Source organism: Melozone crissalis, unplaced genomic scaffold (genome assembly GCF_028551555.1).
Source record: "Melozone crissalis strain CALT ecotype California unplaced genomic scaffold, PUWL_Pcris_2 ptg000096l_1, whole genome shotgun sequence".
Classification (NCBI taxonomy): Eukaryota; Metazoa; Chordata; class Aves; order Passeriformes; family Passerellidae; genus Melozone; species Melozone crissalis.
In genome coordinates, this window is record NW_026535873.1 from 2,568,011 (window position 1) to 2,591,105 (window position 23,095).

Below are 23,095 nucleotides of genomic sequence, written 5' to 3' on the forward strand. Positions count from 1 at the left end.
TGTAGCAGTAGGAGCTCAAAATACAAACCATTTGGGGCCTAACACCAGGGGTAGGGGTAGAGGCTACCCAGTGAGAGGGGGAGGGAGGTTCCAACCCCACCCAGTTAGAATAGGGCCAAACCAGTGTGCCTATTGCTTCCAAACGGGACACTGGAAACATGAGTGCCCTCAATTAAGAGAAAGATCAATGGACACTACTACTATCGCACATCAGGGCAGTGAATGAGGGGGACCGGTGGGCCGTACCCTAGCAGACCCACTGGTTAAAATGGAGCTAGGGGAAGGTAAAAAGGAATTGGATTTTTTGATTGATACAGGAGCAACATTTTCGGTTTTAAATCAGGAATTGGTACCTAAGAGTGATGAATTTGTACAAGTTGTGGGAGCAACAGGCCAACCAGAAAAAGCTTACTTTTTGAAACCCATTAAATACAAAATTGGGAAACAAATGGGAATTCACCAGTTTCTGTATTTGCCAAATTCACCAAAGCCTCTATTAGGAAGAGACTTACTGGAGAACCTGAGAGCCAGAATAAAATTCAACAAAGACAAATTGGAATTTCAAGTAAGTGAAGAGCAACTGATTACAGCCTTAAGCCTAACAATCAGTTGTATAGAACCGAAGCCTGAAGGCCACAATATTGAGCGTATCCTGAGTGAAACATATCCATTAGTATGGGCTACCGATATACCTGGGAGATCAAAACAAGCAACACCTATCATTATTGAACTTATACCTGGAGCGAGGCCGGTAGTTAGGAAACAATACCCACTGAGGTTAGAAGATAGAAAGGGAATTGAGCCCATAATCAAAAGGTTTTTAGAATTAGGTTTATTGATAGAATGTGAATCAGATTTTAACACCCCAATTCTGCCAGTAAAGAAACCTAATGGAGCTTATAGATTAGTCCAAGACCTGAGGGCAGTAAATGAGATAACCAAGACGCTACATCCGGTAGTTGCTAACCCTTACACACTCTTAACTAAATTAAAAGGTAATTTGACATGGTTCACAGTGTTAGATTTAAAAGACGCATTCTTCTGCCTTCCTTTAGCTCCGGAGAGCTAAAAGATCTTTGCGTTTGAATGGGAATCTGCAGTTAGCCAAAGAATTAGAACAGTGGGAAAGGCCGCTGGGAGATGGTACTCTTTTGCAATATGTAGACGACCTCCTAATAGCAACAGAAACAGAAGAAGAGTGCATTGAATGGACCATTTCCCTGTTGAACTTTCTGGGTTTAAGTGGATATCGAGTTTCTCAACAGAAAGCACAGCTGGTGCAAGAAGAAGTGGTGTATCTGGGATATGAAGTTTCCAGAGGACAGCGATCCCTGGGAGCAGCCAGGAAAGAAGCCATCTGCCAAATGCCTAAACCAGAGATGGTGAGAGATTTGCGCGCCTTCCTAGGGATGACCGGTTGGTGTCGGCTATGGATCTATCAATATGGAATACTCGCCAAACCACTCTATGACTTACTGAAGGAAAGTAAGGGTGTTCTAGTTTGGACTCCCGAGGCAAAGGGAGCCTATAAGAGACTGAAACAGGAACTCATGAGAGCACCAGCCTTGGGTCTTCCAGACGTGACAAAACCATTCTGGCTGTTTTCTCATGAGCGACAAGGAATGGCCCTAGGAGTCCTAGCACAACAGTTAGGACCACATAAAAGGGCTGTGGCCTACTTCTCCAAAAAATTGGATGAAGTGAGTAAAGGATGGCCTGGCTGCCTGAGTGTAGTGGCCGCAGTGATAATCAACATTGAAGAGGCCAGAAAGCTCATGCTAGGCCAGAAAATGACTGTGTTAGTGGCTCACACTGTGTCTGCTGTGTTAGAGCAGGGAATCACTGGCTGTCACCTTCCAGATTCCTAAAGTATCAAGCTATTTTGGCTGAGTCAGATGATGTTACTATTCAGGTAACTAACGTTGTGAACCCAGCTTCATTCCTAGAAGGGAAAACCTCAGCAGAACCCATCGAGCACGATTGCCTGGAAACGATCAAAGCCGTTTACTCCAGTCGCCCGGATCTCAAGGAAGAGCCATTCGAAGATGCAGATGATTGGTTCTCGGATGGTAGCAGCTTCGTAAAACAAGGAATAAGAATGGCTGGTTATGCAGTAACTACCACAGAAAAGGTAATCGAGTCAAACCCTTTGCCTGCAGGGACCTCAGCCCAGAAGGCAGAATTGATAGCTCTGACTCGAGCCCTAGAATTGGCAGAGAACATGCGAATAAATATTTGGATAGACTCTAAGTATGCCTTCTCCATTGTTCACGCTCATGGAGCCATCTGGAAAGAAAGAGGACTGTTGACTACTCAAAGGAAAACAGTCAAACATGCAGAGGAGATTCTACAATTGCTAGAAGCAGTCCAACTCCCAGCACAAGTGGCCATAATGCATTGTAAAGGACATCTAAAAGGTAACACTATTCCAGAAGTTGAGAATAGAAAGGCAGATGCAGAAGCTAAATTAGCTGCTGCAAGGACCGGAAAGGTAAATATAGCAGCTCTGATACCAGGAGAGCTGGATGTAAACCTCCAACCAAACTATCAGGAATCAAGATCATAGATGGATTCAAAGGAATAAAGGTAAACTGTTAGACAGTGGATGGGGACAATTAGAGACAGGACAGTTGGTAATACCAGGGAACCTAATGTGGCAGATTGTAAAGACGGAGCATGAAAAGGCCCATTGGGGTCTAGATCCACTTTACCAATATTTGCAAGCCAGGACAGCGGGACCGAAATTATTTATCACCATAAAACGTGTCACATCCCAGTGTGAGCGATGCTTGAAGAACAACCCGAATACAGGGACTAAGATACACCAGGGAGCAATAAATCGAGGTAAATTTCCAGGCGAGGTATGGCAAATTGATTTTTCTGAACTCCCAAGAAAAGGGGGGTTTCGGTACTTGTTGGTATTAACTGATACATTTTCTGGGTGGCCTGAAGCATTCCCTTGCAGGACAAATAAGGAAAGAGAGGTGACTAAAGTATTGTTGAATGAAATTATTCCACGGTTTGGAGTACCGAAGAGCATATCTTCGGATAGGGGCACACATTTCTGTGCAAAAGTGGTGAGAGCAATAAGCAAAGCATTACAAATTAAATGGCAATTACACACACCTTACCATCCACAGGCCAGTGGGTGGCCTTGTGGGCGAAACCTGTTTTTGATGCAGCCTTGGCACCCCACGGAAGAGGACAGGGAGCGACTGAAGAAGAAACTGCCCCTAGTCCTACGACTACTGCCGCTACAGCTGAAGGGACACTCGAGAGGGTTAGACAGAGCTCTGATACGTCACTATCAAACGGCCCAGGATTTGAATGATTTTATTGACTCATTATCAACTTTTCGTTTAACAAGTCCGGCAAAGGCACCTTGCCTTGATTGTTATGATCCACATTGTGTTGCCTGGATAGCTTAACATTGTGGAGGTTGTGATAACACTTTTTGGATAGAACAATCATTATTATGGGATTTATGGTGTCATACTTGTGAGCACGAGCACACGTGGGGTAGAAGCTGGGAAAATGAATTAAGGAGACAGACGGGGCAAAATGCATATGCAGCTTTAAATCTTTATGAGTCTCCCGAACAGAAAATTCTTGCTTATTGTTGTTGGAAAGTACAATGTGTTGTGGATAGAATTAAGGTTCAAAGTAAATCGCGTATAGTTTCTGTAAGGTGTAGAAAATTAGTACCTTTAACACAGTGTTCAATTGTAGGGCCCTTCAGGGGAAATCCTGAAAAGGCATTAGATCATTGTATTGGAAAATTGCAAAATTGAGTTTGCAAGTGACGGGACCAGTAAAGTTAGGAGCAGCAAAACTGAAAATAGATCAGAAAAAGAAGGCAAGAAAAGGAACAACTTCATCTAATTAAGGTTATTAGTAATTGTTAATTAGTTCCCTATGATTAGGACAATTTCACGTCTAAGGGACCCTGCCTTGTGGGACGCTGTTGCTCCATGGGACCCTGCTTCGTGGCATGCTATAGGTGTTGAAGAACAAGAACAACGATTACGAAGTAAGATACATGTTGCATTAAAGAAGGAGCTTGAATTGGTAGCCGCATATAGTAAGAAAGCCGAAGAGGCTTTACAGTCACCAACATTGAATTGGTTATATTGGATTGAAGAACCAGACTTTTATACTGGCCCTTATTACATTCACTTCCTTGTTATGTTTGTAAAAGGGATGTTGATAAGTGCTATGCTTGGATAGCTCTGCATTGTGCTGATTGTAATCAGATTTACTGGTACTCACAAAGATCAATAGGATTTTTATGGTGTAGACCTTGTTTTGGAAGATGGATTCGATATTCTTCCTGGTATAGAGCTCTTGAGCACAGTACTGGTCTACCAGGAAGGTCAGGATTACAACTTTATGAGAGTACAGAACAAGTGGCCATAGCATATATGAGGTGGAAATTACAGCAAGTACTTAGAGAGCTTGAAATTACTACATCCTCCCGCATTATAGCAGCTCGCTGTAAAGCTGATTTGCCTTTAAACTTACCTCACGCTATACCTGTAAGCAAAGATGCAGATTTGGAATTAGACCAGTGCATTCAAAAATTGACACAGCCTTATAATAGACATTCTAACAAACCAGGGAAAAGACAACAAAGAAAGGAAAAACAGAGAAGGCAGAAAGAAAAATAAAGCTTGTTCCTATTATACTGCTCAATGCTGTATACTACTCAACAGCTACACAGGTCTTCAACTACTAAGAATCATAATGAAAAGGACCCAAATGTTTTGGGCTATGGTACGAGCGTACCAGCGCCCTATAGGATTAGAATTTGACGAAAGAATTCGTAAGTTATAAGAAAAGGGGGGAATGAAGCCATTCATTACAATGAACAGTAGTTTCCGAGAAAGAAAAGAATTAAAAGACCTGAGGAATAAAAGAATTAAAAGACACTCTATCAAGGGAAACACAGAAGTTAATAAATAACCTAAAATACATTGTTTGGGAAAACTTTGATTAGATAAGTTAATAAATGATCTAAAATACGCTCACAAAAGAAACTTTGGAATTAGAATATTTGAAGAAGCGAAAGTAGAAGCCAAAAGGTTAAGGTGACCTGCCAAGCCGTCAGAATCAAGCCAAGTGCAACAGTGATTTCTGCCAAGTCATGGAAAAACATGCCAAGGATGACAGGAAAATGCCCAAATTAGGAGAAGCTTAAAATTTAACTAAGGAAGACCAAGAGTTCCTGGAAAACCCCGCCTATACTCCTGCCTGCTTATTAATATGCATATAATAAATGATGTAATCCTTGTTCAAAATTGTATAAAAACTTGCTTTTGCTGTACTTGATTCAGAAATCCACTTGGTGATTTCTCCAACGCGTTGTCAATAAATACCTCCTGCCTATAGACCTCAAATCTAGTCTCTGGGCAGCTTATTATCGCCTTTTGGGGCAAAATTCGGCATCACTGGGGAAGATGAAACAGGAAAGCCTTATAAATATGATTGCCTTTCAAAAGATTTTGAGGATATAGAAACTATAAGCAAGATTGAAATGAAAGCAAGCTTTGAGATACCTCAGTTACTGAACAACTGGAAAACAATGGTATGGCCAAATGAAGGTAATCCCCTTTTGATAAAACAATTCCCCCTGCTTGCAGACAGCTCCAAGGGTCAGAGCAGACCCCACTAGCTTGGCAGAAGGAGTCCAAAGAGGAGTTTTTAGGGTTTAAAATGTAACACAGTATGGTGATGTAATGATTCTTATAGGCTGTATGTAAATGCTATAGGATTTGTATCTTGTACTAGATTGGTTAGTGAGAATTAGAATATTCAACATAGAAGATGATTTATTGTATTGTAACGAGAATCTCGCTCTCTCATCCTCTCTCTCTCTCATCTCTTTACCACGCTCTTGCCTTCTCTCTTTACCACTCTCTTTACTTCTCTCAGGCCTGCTCCAGCTGCATCTGGCAGCTCTGAGCAGGGCCCAGGCCCCACACACTTTGCAATAAACTGCAAGTTCCACAGCCTGGCTTCAGACATCTCTCCAGATCCCTTGGAAGGTGAGACCACCTGGAGACCAGAGGACACCAGCTGGAGCTCCAGGCACAGCTGATGATTGGCACAGCTGAGTCTGTGGGAAGCTCCCATAGCTCCTGCCTTCTCCCTCCCTGTTGACAGCTCCCTCCCTCCAGCCCTAGGACCCTACCTGTGGTAGTTGGTGTTCTACAGGTATTTTAACGTAAAAGTTAGATTTCCTATGTTAGTCAGTTATAATGGTTTCTCCCATGTACCCCAATGGTTTCTCCCATGTACCCCATTTTGTTCTCCCTAATGGTTCAGTCCCAACTTGTTTACCACAGTTTTCCCACCACTTGTCTGCCCATCAGTGTGTCAGTCTCCCTGCTCCTCCCCTCATTCCCTTATAAGCCTTGTCAATTTCAGTTCTACTACCCCTTACTCTTGTCAGTCTCTGTAGTCACTCCCCTTGTATTCTCGAATGTTCTGTGTCAGTTAGATATGTCTCGATGGTTGATTGCTTCGTGAGGCTTCTTCCCTCCCCTGAATGATCCTTATTGGAGTTGCTATGTGATCTGTTCCGCCCCTAAGATCCCCTCAGTGGGTGAGAGTTGTATCCACCCCTTGGACCATCCCCTCTTGAAAAATGCTAGTCAGACCCATTTTCTTTGTGATTTGCACCTGACCCCTTTAAGGAATAAAGCCTCCTTGGAAACTCAGACAAAGCCTCCTTGGAAACTCAGACAAGTGATCCTTCCTTGTTTCCTTGACCTCTGATTTCTGCTGTGTCACCCACGCTGTAGAGATTACCGCCACCCTAGACAATCTCAGCAGAGATCAGGGGGCGGCTGCTCTCGTGTGTGCCCTCGGCCACCAAGGGTGTGCCAGCCAGAGAAACTCCATCCCGTGGCTGCAGAGCATTTCCACACCTGCCCATCCCCTTTCTTCCCTTCCAACTTATCCCTTTGCTTTGCCTTCCATTAATAAACAGTTTGGCTTCTTCACTTTACCTGCATCTCTGTGGAGCTGGAGCGATGCAAATCTGGGGCCCCGGGACACACAGGCTCCTCCTGCTGTTCTCTTCCACGCCGTGTTTTGTGCACAGACACAGAGGAACGAGGACAGATCAGGCTGGAAAGGTCGCTGTGCTGAAGGTCCAGTTCCACAACACTGGGCAGTTACAGATCTTGCTGAGCACTCTGGAGCCCCTGGACATTGGAAGAGCCAAGCTGAGAATGGATGCTCTGAACCTAGCTGTGAGGGATTCCATGGCAAGCATCCACGGAGGGCAAAGGAGCTTGGAATGCTGGAAGAATTCAAGAACAGCTGCCTGAAAGCACAGCAGTGCTCCATCCCTGCACAGGATCAGGAAGAGGGCAGAACCAGAGAACATTCTGGTTTAACAGAGAGCTTTGGCTGTGCCTAAGAGCAAATGAAGCAGCAGCATTGTGCCCGAGACTCAGACGCGCGACCGTGCCAGTACCCGGAGCGCTGTCAGGCAGTGCTGGGATCCCGGCTGTGCTTCTGGTCCCCACAAGCGAGGAATGGCAGCCCCAGGCTCAGACCCAGCCAGAAAGCCAAGTGAGATCAGAGGGAGGGCACCCTTCCAGTTTCTCTTGGGCATGGCCGCAAAACAGCCCCTGCTGCTTCTTCCTCTGCCTGTGTTTGGGCTGTGCTGGTGGCAGAGCCAGCCAGGTTGTCCCAAAGCCTGTTGGCAGCGAGCATGAAAAGCTCTGAGTGCACAGCAGAGTCCTGGAAGGCGCTGGCAAGAGCGTCCTGTGGGGACAGGGCTCTGGGCTCTGGCTGGGAACAGCCTGGTTTTGCTGCTGTGAGCGCAGGCAGGAGTTGAGGCAGCTGAAGAGGCAGCGGGCAGGTTGTGTTTGTAGAGGGCCTGGGGCTGCACCTCTGAAACTCCACCTGGAAACACAGAAGGGGGAATACAAGCTGGAGCTGGAGTGCCTGTCCTGAAAGGACCTGGAGTCATTCAGCCTTGCCAGGTTTTCTTAAGGGTGTGTTGGTGTTTCCCTGGAAAGCCACACATTTGGGGAAATGCCTTTGGAGGAAAGGGGCTTGCTTCTCAAGGAAAGTGCTCCACAGGGAGCTCCAGTGAGGTAGGTGCAAGTGTCCCCCTTTGGCTCGCTGTGCTCCTTTCAGTCCTTGAGGCCTGTTGCACTTGGCAGAGGGGCAGGGCAAGGGAGAAGGCTGTGAAGAGCAGGTTTGGCATCCACCTGGACCTGCAGAGACCAACCCAAGCACCTGCAGTAGGGTGTGTTCCCCCCTTTGGACAGAGGTGTGAGCAGGAGCATCTCTGTCCAGCCACGAGCCCCAAAGCTCTCCTTGAGAGCTGTGAATTAAAAGGCCTTTACACACACACTTTTCACATTTTCCCTGTCTGTTGTGCTTCAACTCTTGGCAATATGCATTTGCCTCCTACCTGGTGGAAGCTGCTGTGGCCCAGGGCCAGCACAGAGCTGGGCTGTGTGAGCCAGGCAGCGTGGAGAGCCTTGGCTGATCTTGGTGTGTCCCTGGCCTCAGAAAAGGCTTGGAAGGTTTGCCTCCCAAGGCATCCTGCTCATTGGCTCTCCCTGTGCATCTTGGAGAGAACAAGGTGGGCATTTCTGGCAGCTGGGCATCAGCAGGCCTTAAAATGGGGGCGTGTTGTGGAGCGAGGCCAGCTGAGATACCCTGAGAGCAGCCCAGTGCTCCTTGCTCCCCTTTGCTGACACGTGAGTGTTTGTCTGGTTTTGGGATGGCCCTGGCTGTGTCAGGGGTGCTATGTGGACACGAGACAGCCGGTCCTGTCCCTCTGGGTCCCAGCAGTTCCTCGCAGCAGCCCTGCATCCACGTCAGGATGCTGGCCAAGAGAGGTCCTGGTAGCTGAGGCAGCTGATTTTAAGTTTGTGCAGGTGCCTACAGGTCAAGGCCAAGGGTGTTCCCTCAGGATACAGCAGTCCTGAGGGCTCTCCCTTATTCAAAGAAATCAGCAGACAAATGCATTGTCTGCAAGAAGCCCTTTTATTGACCTGGCAGGAGTGCAGGAGTCTGCACCCCACTAAAATGTTTTTCCACCATGTATACATTTCAGTGGGTTAATGTAGGAATTGTATCAAAAATACCATCTATCTTTACACTGCTGAGGTGATTCGATAGGCAGGGGGTTAGAAATACATTGTGTCAGATTCCTAGACTTGAAGCTGATGTCCAGGCACTGGCCAGGAGCGGTCTCCATGCCCTAAAGCAGCACAAAGTCTTCCTCAGGGCTTCCCTGCACTGGGCTGATTCCCTGCTTGCCCTTAGTTCTTCTGGCAGACTATGTCTAAAGGTTTTTGTCAAGTCACTCTCATGTCAAGTTAGGCCAGCCAGGTTTTGCTTATGCTAACTGGTGCCTAGCACTTATGTCTGTCTGCACTAAGCACTTGCATACTATTGTGAATTGCTTGTGCTTACTAATGTCAAACAAAGGCCTTGTTCCATTGCCAAAGGTGCCTGAGGCCCCCTGCTCCTTGTGGCACCAGTTGCTTTCCTGTGGGATGTTCTACCTGCCCGGAGAGTAAAGAGGGAGCTGGAGAAAGAGCTGGCCAGGCTGCTCTGGATCCTTTACCAGCAGCCCTGGCTGAGTGGAGCGGTCCGAGCTGAGCGCAGAGGTGCCAATGGAACAGCCGTGCCCAGGAAGGCTCAGTGGGAAGGGTGATCCAGGAACCACAGGCCTGGCAGCCTGAGCTGCCCCCGGGGAAGGCCTTGGAGCAGATCCTCCTGAGTGCCATCCCACGGCACGTGCAGGGAACCAGGGCGTCTGCTGGAGGGGGGAAAGCTCTGCGGAGGGACAGGGACAGCTGGGGGTCCTGGTGGGGTGTTGAGGGCTTCTGTGGGGGAGTTTGGGGAGGTTGGTGTTGGTGGGCTGTTGGAGGAGGAGTTGTCTGGAAGGTGAGAGGTCTAGGCTGGAATTTGAGTCCGTTTGAAGGCAGCATCTGTGGTTTGGCACAGCTTTGATTACGGAGGGCAGAAAGAATATCTGTGATTTTTCCTGTTCATGGTCCTGATTCTTCTAAAGGTCATAAGAGAGGAGAGCTGTACTTTACTGGCCACTTGGATGTCTGTACCAGGGGGAGGATTAGCCCCTTCACCATCTACTCATTTGTTTGGGCTACTTTTGTAACACTGAGTGGACTTTCATTTCTTGAGAGCTTTTATCCTTAAGAGAATTAGGATATTATCATCCCTTCACAGAAAACCATTTGCAAACCAAAGAATGGCCTTTTCTTGCCTCTGTGCAGTGTTATGTTCTGTAAAGTGACTCTCAGAGGATGACATTAAGGCAAATGAGCTGCTGCTTTGAGAAGGGAAGCAAAATTCCAACTCTTCACCTTCCCCATCCCAATGAATTTGGGAAGTTTGCAACTTTTTGGAACTATGTGAGTTGACCAATGGGAAGTAAAACTTTCCTGAATTGAGGAGTGTTAAATGACAGGTCCTTCTGTGCCTTTGCAACTAAGGTGTTTTTGTGCTGAAGGAAATTACTTCAATGAGAAAATAATTTCAGCATGGAGTAAGAGCTTCTGACAGAAACCAAGTGTTGCCAGCAGTTGCTCCAGGTGCTGCTGCCAACAGCCCCTGCAGGAAGGAGCACAGCCCCCAATTCACGTGGGCTTTGGCTCCCTGTGGCACAGAAGCCCCCTGGGGGCACAGGCCTCTGGGGCAGGAGATGGGCACCAGTGTTGCCAGGGCTCGGGGGTGGCCGCTCTGCTTGGGCAGGGACTCTGCCACACCTGCTGATGTCAGTGCTCCCCAGGCCCCAAAGGGTCAGAGCACCATTGGTGCCCTGGCCCACACGTTCCTTGCCTGTGTCACACCCGTGGGTTTAGGATGTTCACCAGCTGGGACGTGTCCGAAGGAGGCCATGCCAGCTTCTGTGGAAGGTCCTGTGCCCTTCCCAGCGCGGCTGCGTCGGCAACCCTGGGGCTCCTTCTGCTGCACTGAGCCCACAGAGCAGGGCAGCATTTGCTGATGGACTGAGCCATTCCTAAAGACCCTGTTGGGCTGTCTTAGACACTTGGGGTGAGAGATTCCTTCCAAGCTGGGCCATTTTGGGTTGGCTGGGGGCAGCCCCAGGGCAGGGCAGGGTGTGTGCAGGGGCCCTTTGTGACATGGTGCAGCACGGTCACTGTGGCATGGAACGGGTGTCCAAGGGCCCTTTGTGACACATAGGAGCTGGTGGTGACAAGACCACGCCACAGCGCTTGGATCACGCGATGGGGCAGAACGGGACAGAGCGGTGCCGTGAGGAGCCCCCGCACAGCGCACTCGTTCCTGTCTGACCTGGAGCCTTTCCGAGGCGTTATTCCTGCAGCTGACCTCGAGGACAGACCACAGAACTTGGTGCCCCAGAGGCATCTCCCATCCCTGCCACCGGTGCCCTCGAGGCCAGACCACAATCCTTGACAGGAGTTTCCTGTCCTTGTGGCAGGAGCCCTCGAGACCACAGTGCAGGACTTTCTGTCCTGTAGCCTTCCCGAGGCTTCTGTCTTGAAGGTGCCTTCCAGGCAGGACTGCAGGACTCGCTAACTTGGAGCTTTTCCGAGGCATCTCTCCTGCAAGTAGCCACAAATCCAGTCACTGACATGGAGCAAAGACCCCCAAGAGTGCCCAAGCTGGCCTGGCTGGAAGGGGAGGAAGAAGGCCCTGGAGTTGCCCCAGCACATCAAACCAAAGAGGTGGTGCCACTTGAGCTGCCGCAGGAGGGTGAGTGCCAGAGCTGGGCCACAGGGTTGGTGCCTGCAGCCAGCTTGGTGCCTTTGCATCCCATCCCATCGCATCCCATCCCATTCCCTGGGGACATGCCCATGGACAGGACAGAAGAGGGGCCGGGCAGACACCCCACAGGGGCCTTGCTCCATCCCCTGAGCCATCCAGGGGCTGTCCCTGCCTGGGGTGCGCAGGGCTGGGCCGTGTTCTCCGGCCTCTCTCGCAGCCCCTCAGCTCTGGCTGCACTCGCTCTTTGCCAGGTGCAGCCCTGCAGCGCACACAAGAGCAGGACCCCGCCCGCGGCCTCTTCCGCAGAACAGCCCAGGTACCTGCAGCCATTCTCACCTTGGCTGGGCCTGCTGGCACCGCGCTTGGAGCATTCCCTGCAACATCCCTGGCTTCTTGCCCTTCTCCTACAGCTGGTTTGCCAATTCATGAGGAGAATTCGGGAGGAAGAGGCCAGCCCCATGGGCACTGGGCTCAGAGCATATTCGCACATCTTCAAAACCAAGACCAGTGCTGCCCTGCTGGATATGCTCGTAGAGGAGGGCTTTACCAATCCAAAGCAAGTAAGCTGCCTGTGGCCAGGGTTTGATCCTCCCAGGAATTGCTTGACCACACCTGCTGGTTACTGGAAGCCTTTGAGGCCATGGCAGTGTGGTGGAAAGGGAAGCATTTCGCTGGGGACATTCCTCCCTCTGGCAGCTTTCCAAGTCTCCCCGTGCCTTCTCCAGGTTCCTGCCCTGGTCAGGTACATCCACCAGTGGCTCCTGGCCAATCAGTTTGCTGAGCACAGGCTGAACAGGACCCTGCTGGATCTCAGGAAGCACAGCCCACTGACGTGGTCATGACGCTCCTGCGTGTGGCCCCGTCCTGTGACAGGTATGGGCCCCACCTGCCCAGAGGGCTCAGGGCTCCCCAGCCCATCACCCTATACTGCCTGGCTCAGGTGTCTGACCAACAGAGAGTTCCAGGGCCCTCTGGCTGCTCCTTTAGCCAGCCCTAGCACGTCAGCCCCTGAGCCTGCTGCCGTGCTCCCTTGCTGCCCCTCAGGGGCTTGTCCCCACAGGGCTGGGCTGCCTGGGTGCTGCTGGTGAGTGGCAATGGGCAGAGGCAGAGCTGGCAGCCAGCTCAGGTCCCCACTGCTGCCCAGGCCATGGTGCTATGTCTGAGACCCCCCTGAGACAGAGCTCTAACCCCACAGAGCTGCTTTGACCATGTGGAAGAGCATCATGTGCTCGCCCAGGACTGCAGAGCCGGCGCTGCTCATACTCCTGGATGTCCTGGGGAGCTGGCCAGAGCACAGCACGTGCACCTCCGATGGGGACAAAATGCGTGTCTTTGTCCTGGCTGTGAGTTTCTGTAACGGGCCTTTGATGGCCCCAAGGCTGCCTCTCCAGCAGCTCTCCATCCTCCTTCCCCCAGTGCATCTCCCTGCCTCACGCGCTGGGTTGAAACCCGGCCCAGGGGCAGTTTCAGGCCCACCAGGCCCCGTGCTCCCCCTGCATGTCTCTGGGCCTCTCCCTCCCCTGCTCAGGCCTTGCCACACGGACACCTCGGCACTGAGCCCTGTCTCAAGGTCTTTGTCCTTTGCAGGCAACTGTGGTGATGTGGAAGATCCTCCAGGTGCCCTGTGTCCCACATATGGTGATGGTGTATTTCCCTCGCTTCTTTGTACATCTGCTCTCCCAAGTGTTCTTGAGCACTCTGGATATGCCAGAGGAGGTTGCTGCATTCTGGAAGGAATGCCAGGAGGAATACGGTCTTGCCACCAGCCCCAACAGGTGCTCCATCCCACTCCTCCTGTCTCTGCCATGTCCCTGGCCAAGAGCCAGTTCTCCCAGCATGACCTGGGCTTTGCTGTGCACGCAGATTTGCAGTGAGGACCCTGAAGTCCCTGCTCTGCCGAATGCAGCACGAGGATGTGGTGGTGGCAATGGAATGCAATTGTGGCTGGGACACGCTGCTGTGTGCTGACACCCACCACTATGCCGTGGCTCTGCTGGCCAGGTGAGACCCCCTTCTCCCCACTTCCTCTGACATTTGTGCTCCGTGCACAGGGAGCTCCACACAGTCCCCAAGGTTGTGGGCCAGAGGGCCTTGTCACCGAGGGATGGCCAAGCAGACTGGAAAAGGCTGGGAGAGGAGGGTGCCCACCAGGAGCTGCCTCCCAAATAGCCCAGGGCCCCTTGCAGGATGCTGGGGAAAGGCCAGACCTCTGTGTATCAGTCCTGGCAGAGGCTTGTCCCTCTGGCCCACAGTCTTGGTTCCTTTTCCTCCTGCCAGGGAGATGTGCTGTGTCTCCATCCCCTTGTGTTCCCGGATTGCTCGCTACCTGCTCCGGCTGCTCAGCACACAGGAGCCACGCTGGGAGCTGCCCGCCTTGGCGTTCCTTGTGGAGGTGAGCCTGATGGCCAGCGCTGCCTGGCTGAGCTGCCTCCCAGCTCTCTGCCCTCTCGGAGCCGCAGCTGCCTGGCACGGTGCCCGCGCCCTGTGCTGCTGCCTGGGCTCAGCCCCATGTGGCTCTGGGCTCCTGCCGGCCGGGTCCCTGTCACTGCCCTGTGCCTTTCAGGTCCTCGAGTTCCTGGACTTGAGTGAACATGGTGCTAACAAAGTCCTGCAAATCTTGTCAAGGCAGCTGCAGAGCGAGTGCAGGGAGAGGTGTCGCCTGGCGCTCAGGGCCCTTCTCGAGCTCATTGAGGAGCCCTCCATGGTGAGAAGGGGGCAGCGGCTGAGGCTGAGCTGGGGAATGCAGTCGCTTAGGCTTGGCAGGGCTTTGAGTGCTGGGGCAGCTGCTCCCAGCTCTCCTGGCTTCCAGTTCAGCTGCCCGAGTGCTTCGGGACAGGCCTTTGGCCTCTGGGCCCTGCGACAGCAGAATGGCGTTTCTCAAACTTGTGTTCCACACAGACCGAAAAAATGTGGAGCCTGACTGAAGGTCTTGTGGAGTTCCTGTGGGATGCAGATGGAGAGATAGTTTTCATGACAGTCATGCTACTCAGCTTTATCATCTTGGACAATGACATGCTGATGCCCAGCCCCATCACACTGCAGCTGCTTGAGGCCCTCCTGCCACTCTTTGACCACGTAAGGCTCACTGCTCCCAGCCACGGCCACTGGGTGTTGCCCGGACACTTGGTGCCCTGTGGATTTGCAGGCCTGTGCCAAGCTGAGCCCCGTGCAGCCTCAATGCTGAGGTCTTTTTTTCTTCCTTCCATACAGAACAATAGCCAGGTGCAGCTGCTCTCCATACTGCTCTTCCGAACACTGGTGACTCTTCCAGAAAGGAAAAAGGAAAAAAAGGCCCTGATGACACTCCTGCGCCAGAGCCTGCTGCCCCTCTTCTTCCACTGCCATGATGAGAATCGGCTTGTGGCACAGGTGAGGACTCGTGGGCTGCTGCTGTCCCCATGGCAGGAGGCTCGACTGCCTCCTGCCCTGGCACCTGCCGGGCTGCAGCCTCCTCCAGGCCTTGGCACAGGGACACGGGTCCTGCACCCTGGGCTGTGGGGCCATCCCTGCCTTTCTGCTCTTCTCCAGGCTTCTCAGGAAACGCTGCTATGTGTGGCCGAGTTCCTGAAGAGTAGGGATCTTGAAAGACTGGTGAAGAACCAGAATCTGTGGAAGTTCAGCGAGTGCCTGGTAAGGACGGCCTGCAAGCCCCAGGCTCAGCCCGGAGAAGCTCCCTGAGCGCGGTGCTCAGTGTGCGGGCCGGGCAGCTGTGCCTCTGCACCCAGAGGCCACGCGGGCTCTTCTCCAGGCTCCCGATGGAGCCCCGGCCTGGCGGGGCTGCGGGGCTGCGGGGCGGCACCGCGGTTTCCCGGGCAGCAGCCGGCCCTCTGCCCCTCCCCTCGGGAGCCCGGCGCCGGCGGCTGCTGGCCGCGCCTCAGGGCTCTGCGGGCAGGGGAGGCCGGGGCTGGATGCAGGCAGCGCCCGGCCTAGGAGCTGAGCCCGCGCCAACCCTTCCCTCCTGCCGCTCTCTCCAGCTGGCAGAGGACAGGAGCAGAGCGGCCGAGCACCTGCGCCGGGCCCTGCCCTACCTGCAGAGCCCACAGGAGCCCCTGCGAGCGGCGGCCATCAGGTTCATCGGTGAGCAACGACCCCGGGCTCCCTCCCCGGCCCGCCGCAGCTCGGCCCCAGCCCCGCCTGCTGCCCCGGCAGCGCCAGCCGGGCCCGGCGCCGTGGAGCCCCGCCTGACCTGGGCATTGCTGCTGCCGCCCTCTGGCAGCCGTGCCCTGGGGCGGCAGCGTGCGGCAAGGGCCGGGCTGAGCCCTACCGGGCCAGCAGCCCGTGTGGCCACAGCGCCGGCAGCGCCGCTGGCAGGGAGCTGTGCCGCTGGCGCCGTGACAGGCTCTGTGTTCACAGGGATGGCCGCGCAGCACCTGAGGGGGAAGAAGGAAGAGCTCCGGCTCATATGCAACGGTGAGTGAGGGCAGCGGGCTGGCAGCGGGGGCTGCCGGGGGAGCTGCAAGCTCTGCCCCGGCTGCGGAGGGCTCTGCTCCCTGTGCGGGCCAGGGGCGGCGTGGGCAGAGCACACAGAGATTTCAGGGCCACCGGGGCGAGTCGTGGCCAGCAGCTTCGGGCTGCTCCCGTTGGTCCCTGCTCCCTCCTGGCCATGGCTAGAGCCGGCTGGGATGGCCCTGGCAGGGGGCTCTCCTCGGCTCCCCGCAGATCCGGGATCTGACCATGGCTCTGTTCCTTTCTCTTTCAGCCCTTGAACGCCTGACAGAGGACACCAGCAGTGCCGTGTCAGATCTGGCACTTGAAACATTGTATGTCCTCCAGACGCTGCAGAGTGAGCGTTATTCCATCTTCCAGAGGGTGCAAGATCAGCTCTGCTGGGCATGGAGGACACGGCCTCGTCTGTGCGGGCTCGGCTGGCTGCGCTGCTGGAGCTCTGCAGAGAGCTGATTCCTCTGTCTGCTGAGGCCACCTGAGCCAGCGGGAATTTTCCATTTCTTAAAGATTTTTCTTTTTGTTTTCTTCTATTTGTTTTTTCTTTAGTACATGAATATAGAGTGTGTTATAATACACAGACTCCCAGGAGCTTTCTTTTGCTGCCCAGGGTCTGCAGGGCATAGGGGAAGAGGGGGAAAAGGGTGCTTGTGCTCAGAAAGCTGCCCAGGTGTGCAGTGTTGCAGGGAAAATGGCCAGAAACCCCTTAGCCTGTGGTGGTTCTGCTGAAGCCTTTGTGCTGGTGACAGAGCGGCTGGGCAGGGGCCGGGGCTGCGGGGATCCCTGTGAGAGCAGTGCCTGGAGATGGCCACAAACCCTGTGCCAGGCAGGAAGCGCCATCCGTGTCCTCCTGCCCGTGTGCTGCTGGCTGTATTGCTGAGGGCTCCCAGATGCCTCTGGATGGGGCTGCTCTGGAGCTGCTGTGGGGCTGCGGCGCTGCTGCTGGGCAGCTTGGCTGGGCTGGGGCAGAGCCTGAGGGGACGGGGCCAGGAAGGGAAGAGGGGCTGGGGAGCCCTGACAGGACACGGCAGAGGGAAGGCACGGGGGGGATGTGTGAGGGAGTGGGTGGCTGTAACGTTGGCTGGGGGGCAGTAGGTTGGAGACAGAGAGAGCACTCACCCCATTGTTCATGTGGCAAACAGAGAGCGTTTATTCTCAAGCCCTTCCTTCTAAAGGGCTTTTGAAAAACCCAGTCTGGAGAATTTCATTGCTCTGATCTCTATGCCTTGTCAGATTCTGGCCAGTGAAATGCTGCAGCCCTGGGAGAGATGTGACTGGGCAAGGCCCCTGGCAGTCAAACCAGGGCTGGTACATTTACAGAGCATGAGCCAGCCTGCACTGTGACACATGGCCACAGAGTGCAAGGCACAGCTCCGGGTGCTGCCCAGGAACCTCAGCTCTGGGAGCACTGTCTGCCCCAAGCTCCAGGGGCTGCAGTGGGAGCCCGGCTGGGCTCTGCCCTGGGGCCGTCCTGCAGGGACAGCTGGAAACAAGGAGCATTCCCTTGCCACAAACAGCCAAGCCAGGGCTGCAGGGCAGCTGCTCCAGCCCGGACTGCAGTGTTGTGTGCTGTGCTCTGGGGCTGGGGCTCCCTGCACAGGGCACTGGACTGGTGTGCCACAGGAGACAGAGAAGCTTCAGCTTCACCCTAACTGAGGGAGGTGCATGGGCTGGGAAGAGTGGGGAGGCTCAAGGGGATTCACAGAGCTCATCCTGCTGCAAGGATGAGGAAAAGGGAGTGGGAGCTCAGCAGTGAGGAGAGCTGAGGGCTGGAGAGTGGCTCTGAGTGACACTAAAATCCCACTAAAATCCCACTGGACCTCTGAGACATTGCTGCTCCTCAGCCAGTGACAGGATGAGTCCCTAAGCCTGGGGCTCTGCCTTCCTCATACTGAGGGGCACCAAGGAAGGCAACAGTGTGATGGAGACTGCAATGGCCTGGGAACTCACTGCGGGAAAAGAGGGAGCAGTTAGGAAGTAAAAGGCAGGTGGCGGGGGAGAGAACTGTTCAGAGAAGGGCTGAGCTACAGCTTCAGCAAGCTGAAAAATGTCATTTGGGGTCCTCCCAGATTGATTTCATTTCAGAAGTTACTGAACAAGTTTATTTTTTGAGGGGTGTCATGTTTTCCCTTGGAGGTGTACACTCTGCAGACTTGAGCTGTGCTGCCAAAATGCTCAAGCAAGTCTGTGCTGCAGGTCACACCATTTCTTCTTTGGCTGATTCCGGCCTGGTGCTGAGCTCCAGCAGAGCCCTGGCAGAGCCCAGAGCAGCCTCAGCACCCACAGAGCCCGGCTGCAAGGAGAGAAAGCAGAAACCGCCCGTCAGCTGAAGGCTCCTGTGCCCTTGTCCCAGCTGTCCGTGGTGCCCAGACTGTGCTGGCCATGCTCAGAGCGGTGCCCAGAGCTGCACATCCCTGCTGCCTTTGGCACTGAGCAGGAGGGCAGGACATGTGCCTAGCCTGCAGCCAGCCAGGGCACATGTGACGGTGGTCAAAGGGGTCTTTGCATGCAGGAAGAGACGAGGATTTGACTCCATATTTCAGAAGTCTTGATTTATTATTTTATTATTATATATATATGTCATAGTTTGACATTGGCACAAAGCCAGTGCCCCCATGAAAATACACTCTCCCTGGTTTCTGCTGTGAGATGTGACCAGGAATAAGCAAAGCAGGGCCGCACTTAGAAATAAAGAAAAGAAAACTTTATTAACGACACTACAAGTAAAAAGAAACACACAGGGAAAATGAAAACCTTCCAAAAACATTTCCTCCTCCTCCTACTAAATTTCCAGTACATCCATCTCTCAGATCACCAACTCTCGGTCCATCACCACCCTTTAGATAATCAATTCTCTGTTCATCAAGAGGAGAGGAGTCCTTCTTGTGCCATAGGTTTCCCCAGGAAACACCGTCAAAACCTCATGTTTGGTACGCTGGCAGTTTATATACAGACGCGAACAGGATGGGGCTGCTTTGATCAGTGTCTAGAGCTTTTTATGTTTTCAGCATCAGTCTCATTACATAGTTATGACAATGGAAAGATGCGTACAGCTCGCTGACCAGGCAGCAGGCCAAAGAAACTTAATGTTATAACATACCATAAATGCGTCTCAGCCAATTACATAGAGCAAAAGCATACCAACAGTAGTTCTATCCAATCATCTTAAACACACGTAGCTTTGCTTAACACGATAGGGGCCAATTCTCCAAAACAATGGCTCGTTTATAAGAGACAACAAATAAAGCTGTATTCATAAGCACAACCTTCTAGATATATACTAAATAAACTTGTTGCAACTTCTCAGGCCCATTACACAGCCCTGTTGTCTTCGCTACAGCTTATATATCTTTTTCTGCTGCTTTAGCACTTCACAATTCTTGCTGTTTCTGCGGCCTGTCCTTTATACAACCTTCCTAAAACTCTCTGATTTTTATGGATTCCCACACATGTGTTTCCATGTCACTGGTGGCACCACCTGGAGAACATCTGCCATCGTGACCTCTTCCTTCCATGTCCAGTGCTCTCACCACTGCACATGGACCAGAGCTGCTTCTAGGGTTTTCCTTTTAAGGATGCTTTGTCCCGGTCCAAAAAGAGCACAGTCTCTCAGTTTCGGGACACCTGTCCCCCCAAATTTCACCCCCTGGGGCCAAGGTCTCTCATCACTTAACCCTCTTGGCTTTGAGCCATTGCCTCCCCCTGGATGCAGTCTCTGTGTCACAAGAAACATGGTTCTGTCCAGGGCTATACAAGAAAAGTCCAGCTAAGGCCACTGCATCATCTCTTCTCACCTAAGATTCTTCCCCACTCTTTTGACATCTTTCACTTGCAGGAACTTTCATCACACTTGCCCATTTCTTCCTCTGTTTCATCTCTATCTCTCTTCTAGGAAGGATAATATACTGCAAAGTTTTCATTGTCCAAAATAAGGGTTAAAATCTCGGGCTCTGCCCGCCCAGAAGTCCCACAACGGCCGGACACGTTCTTCCTGCACCCCCCGCTCCCTCCCTTCTCCTTCCCATCCGTGCTGCGGGCACACCTTATCAAGTTTCAAGGTAGCACAGTCACGAACACAGGCTGGCGCGCTCCCTCTCTCTCTCTCTCTCTCTCTCTCTCCTGGGGGTGGGTGGCTGCCCGATGCCTCTCGGTGCTCTTCCACTCTTCCACCCTTCCATCCTTGGGGCCAGACCATCCTCACCTGGCTGCATGGCTTCCCCTGCCCCGCCCAGATGGCAGGAGAGGTCTGACCTTTTTTCCCTGCCAGAACCCAAGACAGCTTCCCTGGGAGTTCTCTGCTTTGAACTCCTGTGTTCTCAGAGGCGTATCCATGTCCCCAGTGGCCACACCAGGTGCCAATATTCAATCTGAGCACTCATTGGTGTGACCACAGCATCTCAAAAACCTCACTTCCTCTCAAACCACGACCACGATGTATGACATAAAGTTTGGGAAAACTATATTTTAGCATTGATATATGATTCTTCTGATAAACTGTGTTCACACCCTTGGCATACAGAAGAGAAAGTTTAGTGGGACCAGAACTTACGTTTCACCTTCTACTCTCTTTATCTGTTCACTTTTAGGCCACCCAAGCCTCCAGATACTACATGAGCTAAAGTCACAGGATGCTGCCGTTTGTTGCCGCTGCAGCAGGAATCTGGATGCTTCTCCCTGAGCTGCATGACTTCAGCTGGGTGCTTCCATAGACAAGCCACAATTTCATGCCCATGGCCATGGCTGCTAGGCATTTGAAGGCATGTGTTTTTTCAACCTGCTGTCACAGAGGGAGTCAATATACCAGAGCATCCAGCTTCTGAAAGATCAAGGAAATAAGATCCAGATGCAAAGCAACAACGACTGGTTCAGTGGACTTTTCAAACACTGGGGGATCAAAAGCTGGCTCTCATCTCTAGTTAAGACTGTTTTGTGGGCTTTGTTTATTGTATTCATTGTGCTGGTTATTGTATCCATTTTTGCTAAATGCCTGCAAAACTCTGTGGCAGAAGCCTTCTTTATAGAAAACAAAAAGGAGGGAGAGGTGAGGGCCCAGGGGCCTACCATTGGAACTGTAATACCCCAGGGCAAAGTGACCAAGGTAAAAGAGAGACACTGCTCTGAATGCAATGGTGTCACCCATGGGCATTTGCAGGCTCATGCTGATGCCGCACGTCGTGCTGGTATCACCCAGTTCAACTGCTGTATTTTCCTTCTATGTACTCCCTCTAGAATGTTCCCCACTCTCTTATACCCTATTGGTCCTGGCTTACTGTAATGCTCTGCTGCCATTCCCCCCCATATAAAACGCTGTGTCCCCAGACCCATTTTGTTTCCCTCCCTGGACCCTCTTGATTGCAATACACAATGTTTGGAGTTCCACACAAAGATCCATCTCTTGCCTCGTTCACACGCAAGTGAACGAGTTTAAGCAAGCGTGCTCCCAGCTCTGGGAGGGCAGGTCACTGAGAGAGGCTGGCTGTGGACAGGCCACCACACAGGAACTGGGTGCACCAGGGAACCTGGCCTCCAATAAAAGGCATGAATCCCACAGCCCACCCAAACCAATGCCTTGCATGTCTCTACTTTTTCCGCCTACTCTTATCTCTCTTGTCACTTTCCCCGTTTTCTCTTAGTGGGAGCTTGGCTTCTCTCTCTCCTGTCTGCAGGTTCAACCACGCGTGTGACCATGCAGGAAAAGTCTGACCCACAGGGAAGTGGGGGAGGACTCTTTGTCAGGAACTGTAGTAACAGGACACGGGGGAATGGAATCAAACTGCAAGAGTTTGAAGAGATTTGATGATGGGAAGAAGTTCTTTACTCTCAGGGTGCTTGTCCCTGACACAGAGATCAGTGCAGAGAGGCTGTGGATGCCCCATCCCCAGCAATATCCAAGGCCAGGTGGGACAGGGTCCACAGCAACCTGGTGTGCTGGGAGGTTTCTCAGCTTGGAACCCGATGATGTTTAGGGTCCCTTCCAAGCCAAACCATTCAAGGACTTGATCATTCTGCCATTCCCATCTCCCACTGCACAGCAGCCCTGAAATTTCAGTGACATCACAGCTCCCAGAGGGTTCCAGGTGGAGCGTCCAGGACCTGGAAACGAGCAGAGCAGGCACTTCACTGGCTGCCAAGCGTCAGTTGCCACTCACTGTGTGCTCTGCCCCTCACTGCTGAGCTGTTGCTGCTGGCTGGGCTTTTCCTGCTGCCTGCTCTGGAGCACCGATCCCAGAAGGATGTGCACTGCTGTGCCAGTGGAGGTACAGTGCCATTCCAGGCAGGGGGGCACCCGGCTTGGGCAGGCTGCAGCCATGTGGGAATGGATGGTGTGGGACAGGAAGCCCACTGGGAGATTGTGCTGCCCCTTGCAGAGTGCCAGAGATTCTGTGGAGGAGATGGAAGTGGACATGGTGCTGGAGAGGGAGGAGAAGATGGAGGTGGACGAGGAAGATCCTGTGGAGGACATGGAAGTAGAGGAGGAGGAAAACATAGAAGAGATGGAGGTTGATGAGGAGGATGACGATATCGGGGACATGGAAGTCGATGACGATGATGAGGAGGAGCCCATGGTCCTTGGATGAAGATGGAGCCCCACAGGTAAGACAGGCAGCTGCTTCCCACGCCCTGCCCAAAGGCACACTGGGTCCCCTGGCGCCAGGCTGGGGCTGGGCTGGATGGCCCCGCTCAGGGACATGGTGCCCGCATGGGGCCTGGATTGTGGTGGCACAAGCACCAGCCCCGGCCTGCCCTGCGCTTGCCTGGGGCCAGGCCAGCCCTGCCAGCCCCGGCCCAGCCCCTGGGGCCCAGCTCCCAGCCCTGCTGGGCCCAGTGCTGGCAGCTGAGTCCAGCCCTGCTGCTTCCTTTCTTCCAGGACTGATGCAGACGATGGCGCAGATGCCACGCC